Below are 16,437 nucleotides of genomic sequence, written 5' to 3' on the forward strand. Positions count from 1 at the left end.
GGTAAACTCTGCTCCACTTGCAGAGTTTGCACAGTTTGGGCACTATGCTCAGGAGCACGGAGTTCCTGAGTTACGCCTTTCCGGGCACAAAGTGGAGTTTTGTTTCAGTTTGTGCACTGTAGATTCGTTTTAGCCCTTGCTCGTGAGTGCCACAATAATCTTGTATCATTAGCGAGCTTGCGCGATACTTCACACTCATTTGCACAGCTTCTGGCCTTCAACGGTGCCAATGGCACGTATGAACCACTCGAGCAGCTTTTTTTGCTTGAGAAGCAGCTGAGAGGTTTTTCAAGTTAATTGTTTTCTACAGCAGGCCACTGGAGTGCCTTTTGTTTTTACTTTTGAAGAAAGTGCCCCAGAGATTCCAACTTCCTATTCAGCAGGACCCTCCCAGTGCTTTGTCCATCTCCTGGTTACTTTTCATTGGGATTTGGAGCTGGAAGGATCACTCTCCTTGTCGGCTGCATTTACACAATTGGATTTAAAGACTATGTATTTGAGATTTCACAAGTAATTTCAAAAATTGGTGTTGTTTGTTTGATTAGGGGCATTCACCAGGATTTATTTGTACTTTTATTTTATTTTCAAAATGTATTGTGGTGGGTGGCCTGCAGTTTCAGTAGAAGCCTAGTTATTTTTTGCATGTAATTTTTATTGTTTTGTAAAGGAAAAATGTTGCACAGTTTGGTACATTCTCTCCATGTTTTTTTTTTTACAATATTCATTAAATTCAGGATGTGGGGTAGTTGGCTAATGAACTTACAGCCAGTAGGCCGAGTACTAGTCATGGTTAAATCGAACAACTGTTTCTGTGGTGTTTGTTCAATTGAAACATCATTTAGGCCAGGCGTCCTACCAGTGGCATGCCGTCCCAAATCTTTTTTGGACCACCACGTCATGTGCCTGTGTTGTATTGGGTCCGGAAATGAAGATTTGTACTCGGTTTAATCTGTATCTTCAGGTTTATTAGAGCAGAGGAAACCTGTGCCTGGACAGCCAGACACAAACAGCCTCACTCTTTCCCAACAGCCGTGGAACCCACATAGGTCACAGACACTGACCATTCCAGGATAAACAAGATACATAAAGGAAAGACTATGAACAAGGTATAACACATCCCCCCTCCTCCAACATAACACAGAGAACACTCTAAGCCCCACGCACTGCCTCTCCACTGGGAAGCAACTTGAAACATTACTCAAATGTTCTTCCCCTCCTTAGCAACTCTCTTAATGGTTCAGACTTACTTGCAAAATCTCTCACAAACATAGCATAGTATTCTACCATGCCCATAAATGAACACAACTTATCTTTGTCACTAGTGGATTCTGCATTGATGATGGTATTCACTAAGTTAATTTTTGGTTCCATGCCTTCACTTGAAATGAGATACCCTAGATACTCAACCTCGCTTACCAAAAATCTGCACTTCTCTTTCTGCAATGTAAGGCCTGCATCTAACAATTTGCCCAGTACCTCAGGCAAAGTGTCATTGTGTGTATTTATGCTGTTTCCAAAAACTAAAATGTAATCTTAAAAAATATGACATTTTTGACCCCTGACAAGACTTTTGAGATGAGCCTTTGAAACAAGCTTGCAGCGGATGACAAAATAAAGTGTAATCTGTTGAACTGGAACACCCCATCGGCAGTAACAAAAGCAGTTAGGTGCTTCAAATATGGATGTAACATTACCTGGTGATACGCCCTCTCAAGATCTAATTTGGAAAAATATTTCCCCCCAGCCAGTAAGAAAACTAGCTCCGTGATGTTAGGCAGGGGAAATCGATCCATGACCACATTCCGATTTAAGCTGCGGAGGTTAACACAAAATCTCAAAGACCCATCTGCTTTTTTCGTGATCACGACCAGGGATAACCATTACGTGGCCTCTACCGGTTCAATGACATCTTCACTAACAATTTGATCTATTATTTTTTTACCTCCTTCCTCATGCTGACTGGTACTTTCCTGCTACTGGTGCTCACTGGAATGGCATCTTTGATCAAAATTCTTTTGTGCCTATAATCTCTGGCTACCCCTAACTTGTTGTTAAAGAGTGGTGCAAACTGTTCCAATAAGTCATTCACATCACCTTCATCCACCACTATGACCTGCTCTGACGCCTTTGGATTCATGACTATACATAAGTCATATTGATGAGACCATCCCAATATAGGCTGTCCCTCACTTATTACATAAATCTTCTCTTCTGTGTGTCGCTGCCAAAATTAAATATTAGAATTTAAAAACCCCATCACCCCAATGTTAGCTCCTTGATAAGCTTTCAATATCACATCCATGGTATTACACACTCTACCAGGCCACACTTCATCTTTTGGGATGATGATATAGAAGGAGCCAGAGTCAATCATAAAAGTCACAGCCTTATTATCCACCAAAAAGTCAGCTCTGGGATGTGAACATCCTTTGGAACCTTCAGATTCTATGGATTCGATCACTCCATTGGGCTAAGAGTCCACCATGAGAACCTTGTGATCCATGACTTCTGCCGAGTCCTCAATCCTTCTGATGCTCGCCTTGTACATACAAGTGAAGTGGCCTTTTCTCCCACAGGAACGGCAATCCTTTCTCAAGGCAAAGCAGAACTTTGAATCTCCTAAATGGAAGTTGCTGCCACATCTGTAGCAAAATCATGTGGTAGATCTGCCTTGGGTGGACACCGTGGGTCTCGACCTCCCATTTTTGTTGAAGGGCGCAGTCCACCTCTGGCACGTCTGTGTGGCTGGACCAGCAGTAGTAGCTATATTGAGAAAAACAAAAAAGACATATTGTAAAGAATGCTCTGTGCAAGCAATTGTTTAAATTAATGGGTGGCATAGTAGTAATACATTGGTGGTACCCTAGGGCCATTGGAATTTGATATGATTATGATCAGGAGAGTCACAGGCCAATTTTGTTTTATCCACACATGCCTTGCATAAAAAATCACTGACTGTGTGATAGAAAAGTATTAATGCAGAATAACATCGGATTAAAAAACAGTGATTTGATTTCTTTTTCTTCTAAAGGATTTTCAAGTAAGTATAAACAGACACTTTGAGTGGAAAAATAGATTACCTCTCATTAATGAGTATGGCATTATGCAGCAGTTGTGTGTTGTACTAAAATAATGGAGCCATGCTCTTTGCTAGCAAGATCGTCAGGTATTTTGCTATTGTCTGCAGCTGGGGCAGTTGTAGTTGACAGTTATCTATTGTTAATTCCAATGTCCCTGCTCTTCTCCAAATGCATTTCTCATTCTGCCCTGACTCCAAAGAGGCAGATGAATAACAAAAAAGATACTATGTCACACACCTCACGTATGAAATGCGGATATCATCGTGTCTGCTGTAAGTAGACGCTTTGGAAATGATGCACTGCAGGGAAATGACCGGGCTATATAGATTGTATTTGGAACATTCATCACAGTGTATCCCAAATGCCAAACCTGACATCACATCGTGCAGTTAATCCCAATTAACTCACTAGCCTCACCTACCACCACATAATATTTCCAACAAATTAATTTGCTGGGCTGTAAGTAAAGGAAAAAGCTTGACTTACTTTATTACGGGGTAGAGTAGAGGGATTGGGGAGGTAGGATAGAGCTTTTGATATAGAATAAAGGGAACTACACTGATCATCGATTCATCATCTTTGGCTTATTCAGTCATTTTACTAGTTGATGGAAGTCGAAGGGGAAAAATCTGAACAGGTGTAAAATAAAGCTGTTATGGGAAACCATGAAATATGTTCTTGAATCACATGGCAAGAATGGATTGTCCAATTTTGTGGTAGGCTGGGACAGAAGAACCTAGGGGGAAAAAAGGAGTGAAGTACTAAGAGGTGACTGAGTGGGCAAAGGGAAACATACCTTGTTTGTTCTGTTTGCAATGCATTGAAAACTTTGCAAATGCCACATTAACTGAGGGTGACGCACATTGCACAGCCAACACTGCAGTTACAAATTGAACTATACAGTACTTTGGTCATAGACAAAATTCTGTAGGTGGGGAAGGGGGGTGATGAATGATAGGTGAGATACATGTGGCTCGCTTAACAAATACAGTGAATCAAGGGAGTAGAACATTTATTTTTTAATGCCCTCCACTTTGAACCATAGCTTTGATAACTCTACATAAACAAAGTAAGCGAAGTAGATGAGCAGCATGCTGCTCTCCACGAGAAGAGCTGCCTTTCTTATCCATGCAAACAATCCAAATATTTCTTCATCCTTTTATTCTGATTCACCCATAGCCACCATGATTAAGCTTTACTTTCTCTCATCCAGTCTTTCACCAAAATTTCCAAATCCATTATTCAGCCATTCATTATCCACCCTTTCTTCCAACCATCCTTTCACCCATCCAACCCTTTACCCACCCACCCTTTCACTCATATCCCATTTTCCTTTGTTTTAACCTTCTGTTCTTCCACGTTTCCCTCAAGCCATCAACACTCATATTGTGAGCGTTTGGTGAATTGAACATCAAAGAGGCCATAATAACTCAACCACCACTACAGCTTGTATAGCTGGGGGTTCACGATCACGTGTTATTGACACCCTGGTACTAGCTAGTGCATCATTACATTCAATGACCACTGCAGAACCTTAAAAAAAATATTACTCTGGGCATTTGGTTGGTTGACAATGTTAGAACAGCCAGGGGTGGTATACTGGTCAATGAAAGACATAGGGTGTTGGTTGCCAAATGCAATGGGAGTGGGACCTTCTACTGTTTGTGCAGCCATGCTGCACTGTCATGGAAAATTACTGGTATCCTGTATAAATGAATGACACAGCACACATCATTGGACACTCTTTTGTTAACTCAACTGTTAGAGAATGAGCAGGAAAAAGAACACCTTCTCTATAAACATACATGGAGAATGTTATTTTTAATACTAGCTTTCTTTGGCTTGCAATCTTCACGGTAGACAATAGAGTACCAAACATGTGTTCTTCTTACTCTTGCAGTGCCACAAGATATGTAGGAGAGAGTGAAAGAATACCAAGAAAACAGAAGATAAGTGAAGTAGAAGAGATTAGATAATGGAAAAAGTCAGCTACCAAAAAAGAAAACCATGTAATATAAGGAAAAAAGATAATGCAGTAGGTTTGCATTGCGTCCTCGTCGTCACATGGAAGGAAGACAGCGGCTAAAAGTGTCTTCTTCTTCTTCTTAGGTGAATTTATAAAGCGCAAATTGTTGCCCATGGGCGTCCAAGCGCTAAGGAACCGGCTGGGAGAACCTGGAAGGAGGACTGGACCGCATAGGAGTTACAGAGAGGAGTGGAATAGGAATGTTTTTAGCTGTTTGCGAAAGGATGAAAGGTTGGGTTCGGCTCTGAGATGGAGGGGGAGGGTATTCCAAGTCCTTGCGGCATTATAGGTGAACGTCCTTCCGCCAGACCTAGCTTTTTTTATTCTGGGGGTCCAGGCCATAAAGGACTGGCTAGAACGGAGGTTTCTGCTGGGCTGGTAATGGGTGATTAGGTCGTGGGTGATCATGGGACCTGAGTCCCAGAATGCCTGGTGGGCGATACACATCGCCTTAAAAAGAATTCGCTGACGTACTGGCAGCCAGTGCAGGCTGATTAGTCCAGATTTTACTGATTGCCTGCTGGGAAGCTGGAGCAATGTGCGAGCCGCACAATTCTGTACTGTCTGCAGTCTGCGAACAGTATACTCAGGAGCGCCGAGATAAAGAACGTTATTAAAATCTAGGCGTGACTGTATAAGGGCCTGAATGACCACTTGCTTGGCCTCGAAAGGAAGAACTGGCAAGATGTTTTTTAGCATTCTAAGGAGACCAAAGCAGGTGGCCGAGAGTTTTGTGGCCTGGGTGTTAAAAGTGAGAGAGCTGTCTAACCACACCCCAAGGCTTTTGATGTTATCCTTAGGTGCTGGAGGGGTGCCTAGACATGGGGGCCATAATGATTTAAAGAGGCTGGGATCGGAGGTTCCCAAGAGCATCAGCTCCGTTTTGTCTCCGTTTAGCTTTAGAGAGGATGAGGACATCCAGCTCTTCACCTCTATCAGGCATTCCCTGAGTCCGCCTGATGTTGGCGTGCAGGCTTCCCGCGCCAATGAGACCACCAGCTGAGTATCGTCGGCGTAAGAGATTATTTTAACCCCAAAAGGACGGACGACCTCAGCTAGTGGCCTCATATAGACGTTGAAAAGTGCCGGGCTTAACGAGGAACCCTGTGGGACCCCGCACCTTAGTGGTCTACTGGAGGATACTGAATCCCCATCAAAGACTTGAAAGGAGCGGTCCGTCAGAAAAGACTTGAGCCAGAGCCAGGCCTTGTCTTTAATTCCAACATTAGACAAACGGTTCAGCAAGATGTTGTGGCTGACCGTGTCGAATGCCGCACTGAGATCAAGGAGGATCACTGCCACTGATCCTCCCTGATCCAGGATCTTTCTAGATTCCTCCGTGACCATAAGTAGGGCGGATTCGGTTCCATGTTTAGGTCTGAAACCTGTCTGGGTGGGATCTAATAGTTGGTTACTTTCTAGGAAATTTATCAGATGGGAGTTGATAAATCTCTCCAAGATTTTGCTCGCCCAGGGGAGTAGGGAAATGGGCCGATAGTTGGCAAAGTCCAAAGGGTCCAAATTGGGCTTTTTTAGCAACGCTCGGACCATGGCCCGTTTCCAAGCTGGGGGGACCGTGCCAGAGGTAATGGATGCATTGAGAACGTCCATGATGGTTGGCAGAATGATCTGAGAAGCTGACATTAGAACCTCTGGCGGAGCTGGGTCTTCCGGAGACCCAGATTTCACTTTCTGAGCTGTGGTTTCTATGGATACCGAATCAAAAAGGGGAAAGTGGGCCAGGGTGGGAGATGGTTGGGAGGTAGAGGTAGGGTTTGTTAAGGTTGCATTGGTATTGTTAAGGGGAGCAGTGGTAGAGGAGGGGAAAGATGAATAAATTTTGTTTACTTTTTGATGAAAGAACTCTGCTACATCATTACAGTGAGCTATAGATTTGGTTTTGTGCAAGCTGGTAGGGGGTTTGGAAAGTTTTTTGACGATCTGAAAGATTTCCTTGGGTTTTGATTTGGCCAGGGTAATTTTGTTCGAAATATATGCGGTTTGGGCGGCTTTAATCTCTGCTTTGTAATCGTTGATAGAGTTACGATAGAGAGTTTTGCTATCAGGGGAGTAGTCTAGGCGCCAACGTCTTTCTGTTCTTCTACATTGGCGTTTCTTTTCCCTGAGAAGCGCTGAGTACCACGGGGCAGATTTTTGAGGACGTTTAAGCGTAATTTTGCTTTTAGGGAGGGTATCATCTAAAGTTTGGGTGATCCAAGTTTCATAGGCCTGATTGGCTAGACAGGGGTCCTCAATCTGGGGAGGTTGGTTATTGGCAAGTTTAAGGGTCCAGTCGTCAATTGGAAGGCGGGACCAAGCTCTAGCGAGTCTTGTCGTCAGGCCAGTTGGAAGGGGCTTAGGAACGGTCCAGGTGAAAGGAACCAGAAAATGGTCTGTCCAAGGGAGGGGGATTGGAGGTCCAGTTACCAAGTTTGCACAGTTGCTGAAGACAGGGTCCAGCAAATGGCCTTTGTCGTGAGTCGGCGATTTAACGTGTTGAGTAAGTTGCAGGGCGGCTAGGTCGTCTAAAAGAGTAGAGACAGTATGGTCTAATGCAGCCTCAAAATGAAAATTAAAATCTCCTAGCAAAGTAAAGTTAGCACAAGTACTAACACGGTCGGCCATAATAAGAGGGAGCTGATTATGGAACTGTTTAGGCTGACCAGGGGGGCGATAAATTAACGTTCCCGAGAAGCAGAGATTGGGGGAAAGTTCAATACTGAAGGCTATGCTTTCACAGTCAGGAATGGTTTCTGTGATAATTCGGCAGTGAAATTGGTCGCTATATATTATTGCGACGCCTCCTCCTCTCCCCACAGGACGGTCCTGTCGACTGATTTGAAAACCTGGGGGGAGGGCGGATGCTAGAACAGGGTCCGAGTCCGCAGCAAGCCAAGTTTCTGTCAAAAAAACTATGTCCGGCTTGCGTTCTTCAAGAAGCAGAGCAAATTCCATTCTATGTTTAGGCAGGGATCTGCAGTTTAGCAGAAACATAGAATACTCATGAGTTGGGGCTGGGGACGGCTTTGGTTTAAGTGACGAGTTGCATTTTGGGCAAATTTGTGGCAAGTGTTCCGCATAGTAGGGATGCACCAAGCAGTTTCTAGCAGGTGATCTGAGACTGTGTAGAGTTTCAGCATTATAGTACCTGGGTTCCGGAGGCTGGCGAGTAGAGGGAATGGCCCTCGGCCCGGTCTCGGCGCGGACGAGCGCAGACGAGCTTGCCTTAAGCGCGCCTTCGGCGCGCAATCGTCGCGCCCGCTGCGCTCGTCCGTTGCGCTTCCGGTAAATGCACATATTTATGGGTGGTGACGGGTGCGGGGGGTGTGGCCTCGCAAGTGGGCGTGTCCCGTGGCTTGGCGAGGGGAATGGCGGCAGAAGTTGGCAGGAAGTCTCCCTATGCAGCGCTAATTCCGCTGTGTATGGAGTGCCAGCACCAAGAGAATCGGGTGCCAGGAAGCAAGTGGGTGCTTTTAAAATTCGAAGTACAGTGCAATTTTTAAAAAAGTAAGTGCTGCGAGCGATTCACTACTCCCGGCTGAGCCTCAGGAGGTTCCAATCTTAAATGCGACGCTATTATGTCAGCGCGCTTTAAATACTTGTTGCGGGGGGCGTGGCCTCGCAAGTGGGCGTGTCCCGTGGCTTGGCGAGGGGAATGGCGGCAGAAGTTGGCAGGAAGTCTCCCTATGCAGCGCTAATTCCGCTGTGTATGGAGTGCCAGCACCAAGAGAATCGGGTGCCAGGAAGCAAGTGGGTGCTTTTAAAATTCGAAGTACAGTGCAATTTTTAAAAAAGTAAGTGCTGCGAGCGATTCACTACTCCCGGCTGAGCCTCAGGAGGTTCCAATCTTAAATGCGACGCTATTATGTCAGCGCGCTTTAAATACTTGTTGCGGGGGGCGTGGCCTCGCAAGTGGGCGTGTCCCGTGGCTTGGCGAGGGGAATGGCGGCAGAAGTTGGCAGGAAGTCTCCCTATGCAGCGCTAATTCCGCTGTGTATGGAGTGCCAGCACCAAGAGAATCGGGTGCCAGGAAGCAAGTGGGTGCTTTTAAAATTCGAAGTACAGTGCAATTTTTAAAAAAGTAAGTGCTGCGAGCGATTCACTACTCCCGGCTGAGCCTCAGGAGGTTCCAATCTTAAATGCGACGCTATTATGTCAGCGCGCTTTAAATACTTGTTGCGGGGGCGTGGCCTCGCAAGTGGGCGTGTCCCGTGGCTTGGCGAGGGGAATGGCGGCAGAAGTTGGCAGGAAGTCTCCCTATGCAGCGCTAATTCCGCTGTGTATGGAGTGCCAGCACCAAGAGAATCGGGTGCCAGGAAGCAAGTGGGTGCTTTTAAAATTCGAAGTACAGTGCAATTTTTAAAAAAGTAAGTGCTGCGAGCGATTCACTACTCCCGGCTGAGCCTCAGGAGGTTCCAATCTTAAATGCGACGCTATTATGTCAGCGCGCTTTAAATACTTGTTGCGGGGGGCGTGGCCTCGCAAGTGGGCGTGTCCCGTGGCTTGGCGAGGGGAATGGCGGCAGAAGTTGGCTGGAAGTCTCCCTATGCAGCGCTAATTCCGCTGTGTATGGAGTGCCAGCACCAAGAGAATCGGGTGCCAGGAAGCAATTGGGTGCTTTTAAAATTCGAAATACAGTGCAATTTTTAAAAAAGTAAGCAACTGAGCAACTTTATTTTTCACCAGCAACACCAGCCTCCAGACAGCAAATCCCATCCTGGAACCCAGCACCAACATCCCAATACTCCAGGAGTCTACCCTAAGCCCACAAGAATCATAAAACCCATCTTGAGAAAAATAATAATAAATAATAGGATTTACTGGGTTTAGCAGAGCCCTCAGCAGCGGCTCTGCTGGTCGGCGCCTCCTGCTGACCATCTACTCCCGGACCCTCTGCAACGTCCCTCTTCATACTCTTGGGTGCTGATATAAGAAATGAGGAAGATAAAAAAATGGATTAGTGATTCTAATTCTCCACAAAATGATTATGACAGGCAAACGCTGTCACATAATTGTACTTCTCTAAAACAGATCACCTCACCTACAGTACTAGTTTCCAGTCTATCAACTATTGTTGAGTTGCCCATACTAATCCTAAAATCCCTATTCCTAGTTTCCTTAACAAAACTTCATTTGGAACTAATGCATTGCAGTGAATGATCTTTGATTCTATTCTCATTTCTCAACACCTTTGGTGGACCAACTCATTCTCCCTTTTATGCAACACATAGGTGCATAATACACATTGCTGTGAAATAGCTTGGAACTGTACGAGCTACATAAGCAAAGTCGCAGAGAATACGCCAACTCAATGCTATCACTGATTCACTATGGTGACAGGACTCGGAGAACAGTATGTAGTGGATTCTTAACCCTTTCGATGCTCATGACGAGCTCAGCTCGTCATGAGGCACGGTTGAGCTGTGCTTATGACGAGCTGAGCTTGTCATAAAACAATAATAATAAAACAAGTTCAGCACAGGAGGGGAAAAGTCACAGCAGCCAAGGTGTTAATTAGCAAAAGCGAACCCAATGATAAGCACGATTAGGTAGCGCTGAGCACTTGTGTAGCAGAAGCTATAAACTGGATCAATAATACTCCAATGTAAACTAAACGTAACTGGCCTCTGAGTGTGAGAAGCATGCTGTTAGGATTTTTCTTTATCATTGTAGAACACAAAGACAACAAATAATTAATACTCTCTGAGCCCCGGAATCTCGACGCCTAGCAGGTCGATCAGGTACTGTTCCTGGTCTAAGATATCCAGCCAGAGGTGCGTCAGCTGCTGGACAGTGCGCTGAACTTGGCTCGTGCGCCGCATGCACTGGCGCAGCCTCGCCCACCACAACCGACGCTCTTGCAGGGGGTATCCATCCCCGGGCGTGCCACCTGCTGTCTGCTGCCAGCATGGAGGGGAGGTGGTGCTCCACAATAAAATCTAGTACTGCCAACACCTCCTCGCTCAAGATCACCTGGGGCTGCACACATGGGTGGCGGCGGCGCCCGCAAGGTAGACGACCCTCTGCCCCTCTGCTATGGCGCTGGGTGGGGTAAAGAAAGAAATTAAGGAAAAGGAAAGAAGAAATAAGGAAGAAAGGGGAAACATAAACAAAAGACCAAAAGTCATGAAAAATACCAAAAACATTACAAAAAACTTAAAAAACAAAAACACAAAGACACACACTAATATAATAAATAACAAGCATTTACAATGCAACGGTTTCGCCTTTGTAAAAGTTAGAGCACTTTCTCTGCCACATACACACACACGCACACACAAACAGGGCCACAGAAGCAAGGCGCTCAAACAGCACAACACCGGCATGAACACCCAACATTCACGCAAACACGCACACTCAAAGTACACACACTCAAAAGGACGTGTGAGCCCAAAACACAATTACAGGAATACTTCACCGAAGCACACACATACAGCAATCAAACCATGCACGCCTATAACAATACAAACTCCTGTGCATTCGGGGTAGGCACACAACCACAAAACACAAACAAAAACTTACAAACATATGTAACACAAATCACAGCGATAGAAGCACAACCAATCACTCATACATAATGCATACATTCGACACACACGGAACACTCTTATGTCACATAGACATGTACATATAAAAACGACATGTGCACATACCCAAAACATACATTGAACACAATTATAAACTTTCAAAGGCGCACCAATGCAGTTTAGCATACAAGACACGTATGGCAAAACACCAAATACAAACTAAATACACACACATATCTACCAAAAGTAACGAAAACAGGTAACACAAAACCACTGGCCCAGAGCACACTGCGCCCTTCCAGCTCAAAGACAGCTTATGGCTTTGCAAAGGACAGGAACGACTTCCGCAGGTACTAGAGGAGGGGCAGCAGGGTCGGAGATCCGAAAGGACCAGCACAGCAGTATTTATTTATTTTTATTTAGGGCATTTTTATATAGCGCGGACATTACCCAAAGGAACATTAAACAAGGCTTTCCATAAAAGGGATATGTAACTCATTTATAGACAGTCAGATCTATTCACTGGCCTCATAAACTGTTGTTCTAGAGCTTGTTCACCCTAAAGAAAAATCGCTGGCTGATTTAAGACTGAAAACATACAGTCTGGTAAGATGAACGTTTCTGCAGCTTCAAGTGTGTTTACGACTCCTTACCATGGCTGCTGCTTTGCACAGAGCTGCGTGAGGGGGGAGGAGACCCTGCTTTGAAGGGTGGAGGCACCCCGGGCATTGCTCGTCTGCACACATACGTAGGTGGGCCCTAATGGAAGTAGGAAGAGTGTGCCATAGAGTGCACCATCAGCCACTGTTAGTTCAAGAAGCCAGAATCAGAAATGCCACCGCCAACAGGTCTAATGCCTGCAAGCCAGACAACAAAGCGTGTTGTTTGGCTGATAAAAATCCTTCAGGGAGAACCCCAAACCTATTGTAAAGGTTGGGTCTGGTGATGCTGAGACCAATGTTACTTGCAAACGGTGCTTAAAATAAAATTTGACTTCGCTCTGAAGAGCTTGGCTTTGAACACACACCCACGGGGAATGAGTTTGGGGGGGTGAGCTGCTGGGGGGCATGTAAAACTAGAGGGTCGGAAGGGTGGGGACCTGAAATGGGGTGACCAGCTGCGGTGAATAAAAAGCCAATACAGTTTGGGCAGACTTTAAGGACAGTGTTTGGGACAGCGTGACGGAGTGATAGGTGAGAGTTCTGCGAAGGGACAAAGTGTGGGGCAGTAGGATAGCATAGATACAGACCAACATAGAGAGTTTGTAGTGAGGGAGAGGAGAAACTAGAAGAAAGACGGAGAGAGTTTTGTATGGGGGATAGGTGTTGGGAGCGTGCATTTGAGGAATAGAGTTTGTCGAGCAGAGGCAGATTTTTGGGCTTGAGAAAGAATAGAAACTTTAGAAGAGAGAGTCGGGCAGAGTTTTGGGGAGGTCGGACGGACGCTGGGTTTAAAAGGAATACGCATGAGAGAGAGAGTGCGTTTTGGGGACAAACAGTGAGTTTGAAATCTAGTTTATGGGGACAGGGGAGCGTCAGGCGGAGGGGCAGACCTCCGAGGCACAGGCAGAGTATAAAGCAGATGATAATAGGTCACTGTTCCCCCCACCACCCCAGCCCCCCCCCTTCTGACTTTCATGCCTCCTTTGGAAAACTTTCTGGCTGAACTTGGCACAGATGTGCCAGCCCCTCCGGCCCCATCCTTAGGGGCACTGCCCCTTTACTGTGCAAACAATTCACGGCAACACTTATAATTCACTCAGGGGTTCACAGCTAGCCAGGTAGCGTGACGTGCACAGAGTCCCTAACACCTGTTGGGACAATATCATCCAGATACAAGGATAAACAACAGCGCAAAGGTGATATAAAGCATGCCGTGATTATAAAAACAAGGACTGACCTGCATACTATGTACTACTCCATTTATACAGCCTCTTCTTTTAGAAGCACCCACTACAGTAAATGTTGTCTGTGAAGGGCTCTGCAACGCGTCAGAACCCTTTACTGGATGAAAATTATATCATGTGTACCTTTTGTAACTTACTTGGTTCTACTGTAAAAATGCTCCGACACCTTTGGGTAAAGTTTGCGCTATATAAAACTGCATTCAATAAATTAACAAAACGGGCAGATGCCTCGTTGAGCGCTAGGGAGAGGGGGGGTTTATAGGGCGATAGTGCACTTGGAGAACATTTGAGCTTTTTGATGAATTCAAAGAGAAAATGGACAGTGCTGTGGGCAGTATGCGCTATCAGGGCACCCAGTGTGTGCAGTGACTTACAGCCTGGCATAGCTGCACCAACCTTCCGGAATTCGAACCCTTCTGGGAAACTTACAAAACACCACAGTTTAAAAAACATGAAAATACTCTGCAACCATGGAAAGTCCTTTCTCCTTAGAACTCTCAAATTTTATTTGCAATACTGGTCGATAAATACAATACTTTTTTTTGCAGTTTTTTTATGTAGCGCGAACTCGACCCGAAGATATCGATGCGCTCTATGCGATCACCAGTTGCGTTGCAGACAGACACATTCATTTTAGGCACGGAGAGATTTGTCCAAATTTACAGGATGTTGAGCCTCCCGCCGAGACCGGAACCGGTTCCTTAGCTTCACAGTCGTCCGCTCTAGCCGTTACGCTACCATTAATAGGCTCTGCCAGTGACACTAGAAACTAGTGCAGGAAACTATCCGCAAGTGCTTCGAACGGACATTCGTCATTAGGAGGAGCTGCATTAGTTGGAAATTGAAACAAGCACAAGCAACCAAAATGTGCTGAGAAACGCAAGAAAATATACCCTAGGTGTCGGAAATACCTCAATGGATAAGGGGAATCTGAAACTGCATAAAACAAAAAAAGACACCATGTCAGTGCACAAATAAAAGCACACACTTAAATAAACACTTCACTATGCATGCGTTTTGAAGCTGTACACAGAAAGCGTACAGAGTAGTCCAGTGCTTTCCAAACTTTTCATCTTGGTGACACACTGTATAGGCATTAATAATTTCGCGACGCGGTAGTTCAGTTTTACTAGCACACCGGAATTTAAATTAGCAGCATTTTTAGACATGCATCATTTTTCACACTGTACATACATACAGACTTACTGAGTATTGACAACAAGTAGTGGGCAGCGAGTAGGCAGAGGCAGCTTAGCAGCACCACTTGGATTTGCATGAGAGCTGTTTATGGTGAAAGAGGAGAATACTTTGAAGTCGGGATTTGTAGGTGGGTTTGTTTTTCACCAGTACTTTGGTGGTCGGATTCATCAAGCATGCCTGCAGTGCCATCCATGATTTCGACATCATCAGGGTCAGGGGAGTGTCAAGGACAAGGACAGAGCATTTCCTAGTGATAGCCATTTCATTTTGTTGTCTTTCAGTATTTGTTAATGCATATATCGGTATTTGTATTTATGTAGCAGAAACCTAGCAGTGGAGCAAAAGCATGCTGTCAATTAATTAGTGAGGTAAGCGACGATACAAGGATCGTGAGTTGCCATTTCTGGATTGATGAGGCTGGAACAGTTGGAAGTCCAGATATTTGTTGGAGCTGCTTGTGGGACGTTATGTTAACATCATCTCTAGTTGTGATGCCCAGGGCTGAATGTGGATTACTTCCAAGTATACGTGGTTCATGGATTGAATACTCAGCAAATATCTTGCTGTAAGTCAGGTGTTGTCCGGGCTGGAATGATCATGTGGGATACAGGGAACTCCCTCCAAGAAAAAAAACACGCCGAAGTCATGTTAGAAGCAAATGCGTACGTTTGAACGCATGTGCAGACCTATAAAATTATGCAGCAGTCATGTCATTACCTTTTTTTTAAAAAATGTTTATAACAGCCACACTGCGTGCAGCCGAGATGCTTCACAGCATGGCTAAAAAAGATTGGCAAAGTCAATAGGTCTAATCAGTGCTTGAAATGGAAAAATCGAAGTGCAGGTGCTCTGTAGCAGAGTACCTGCTTGTTTCTGAGAAGTGCCAGTGCTCTCCAATTAATAGTATAGCATTTCTCTTTTTCTCTTGAAAAGTGCCGGTACTCTCCCTTCCAAAATAAAAAAGTGCCGGTACTCCGTACCGGACAGTACCGGACCATTTAAAGCACTAGGTCTAATGAGAGACACATAGTGGCTTAGCCAGTGCTTGTTGTTTATTGGTGCATTTTGATAACCTGTTGGGTTTCATGTACTTCTCAAGGCAGTGGCGTAGCTTGGATGCTATGGGCCCCAAGGGAAGCAAGAAAAATTTCCCCTGGCACCCCACCCCTGCTGAATCGGTAATACAAAAGACAGCGCTATACGGGGTGCAGTGGGTTCCTACATCCATTGACTCCAGAGGCACTGCACCTGCTGCACTAATGATAGCTCCGACCCTGCTAACGTCTCAAAGTTCTTTAATCAGCATGTCTGTCTTCTCTTCTCCCTCTCTCCACTCATCTCCTTCCAATCTTTTACTCCCTCCTCCGTCCTCCCCATTGCCTTCCTCGCTTGCTGCTTTCTCACTGATCTATGTCTCCTTTCTCCCTCACATCCTTTTTCTGGTCCCTTTCATTGCCTCTTTGCTCGTCCTTATCATCGTTTCTCTGCCATCATAATTCACTTCTCTCATTCTAACCTCTTTCTCCAACCTCCCCATTCTATCTTTCACCCTCTCATTTCATCCCTTTTCTCCCTAAAACCTTCCCCCCCGTGCTCCACCCAAACTCCACAAAAACTAAACACAGAGCCAGGCTCAAGGCAGGCTTTGTGTTTAAAAACACGTGTGCGAGCGGTCTCCTAAGTCACTGCAAACAGGGC

This window comes from Lissotriton vulgaris, chromosome 5, assembly GCF_964263255.1.
Source record: "Lissotriton vulgaris chromosome 5, aLisVul1.2, whole genome shotgun sequence".
NCBI lineage: Eukaryota > Metazoa > Chordata > Amphibia > Caudata > Salamandridae > Lissotriton > Lissotriton vulgaris.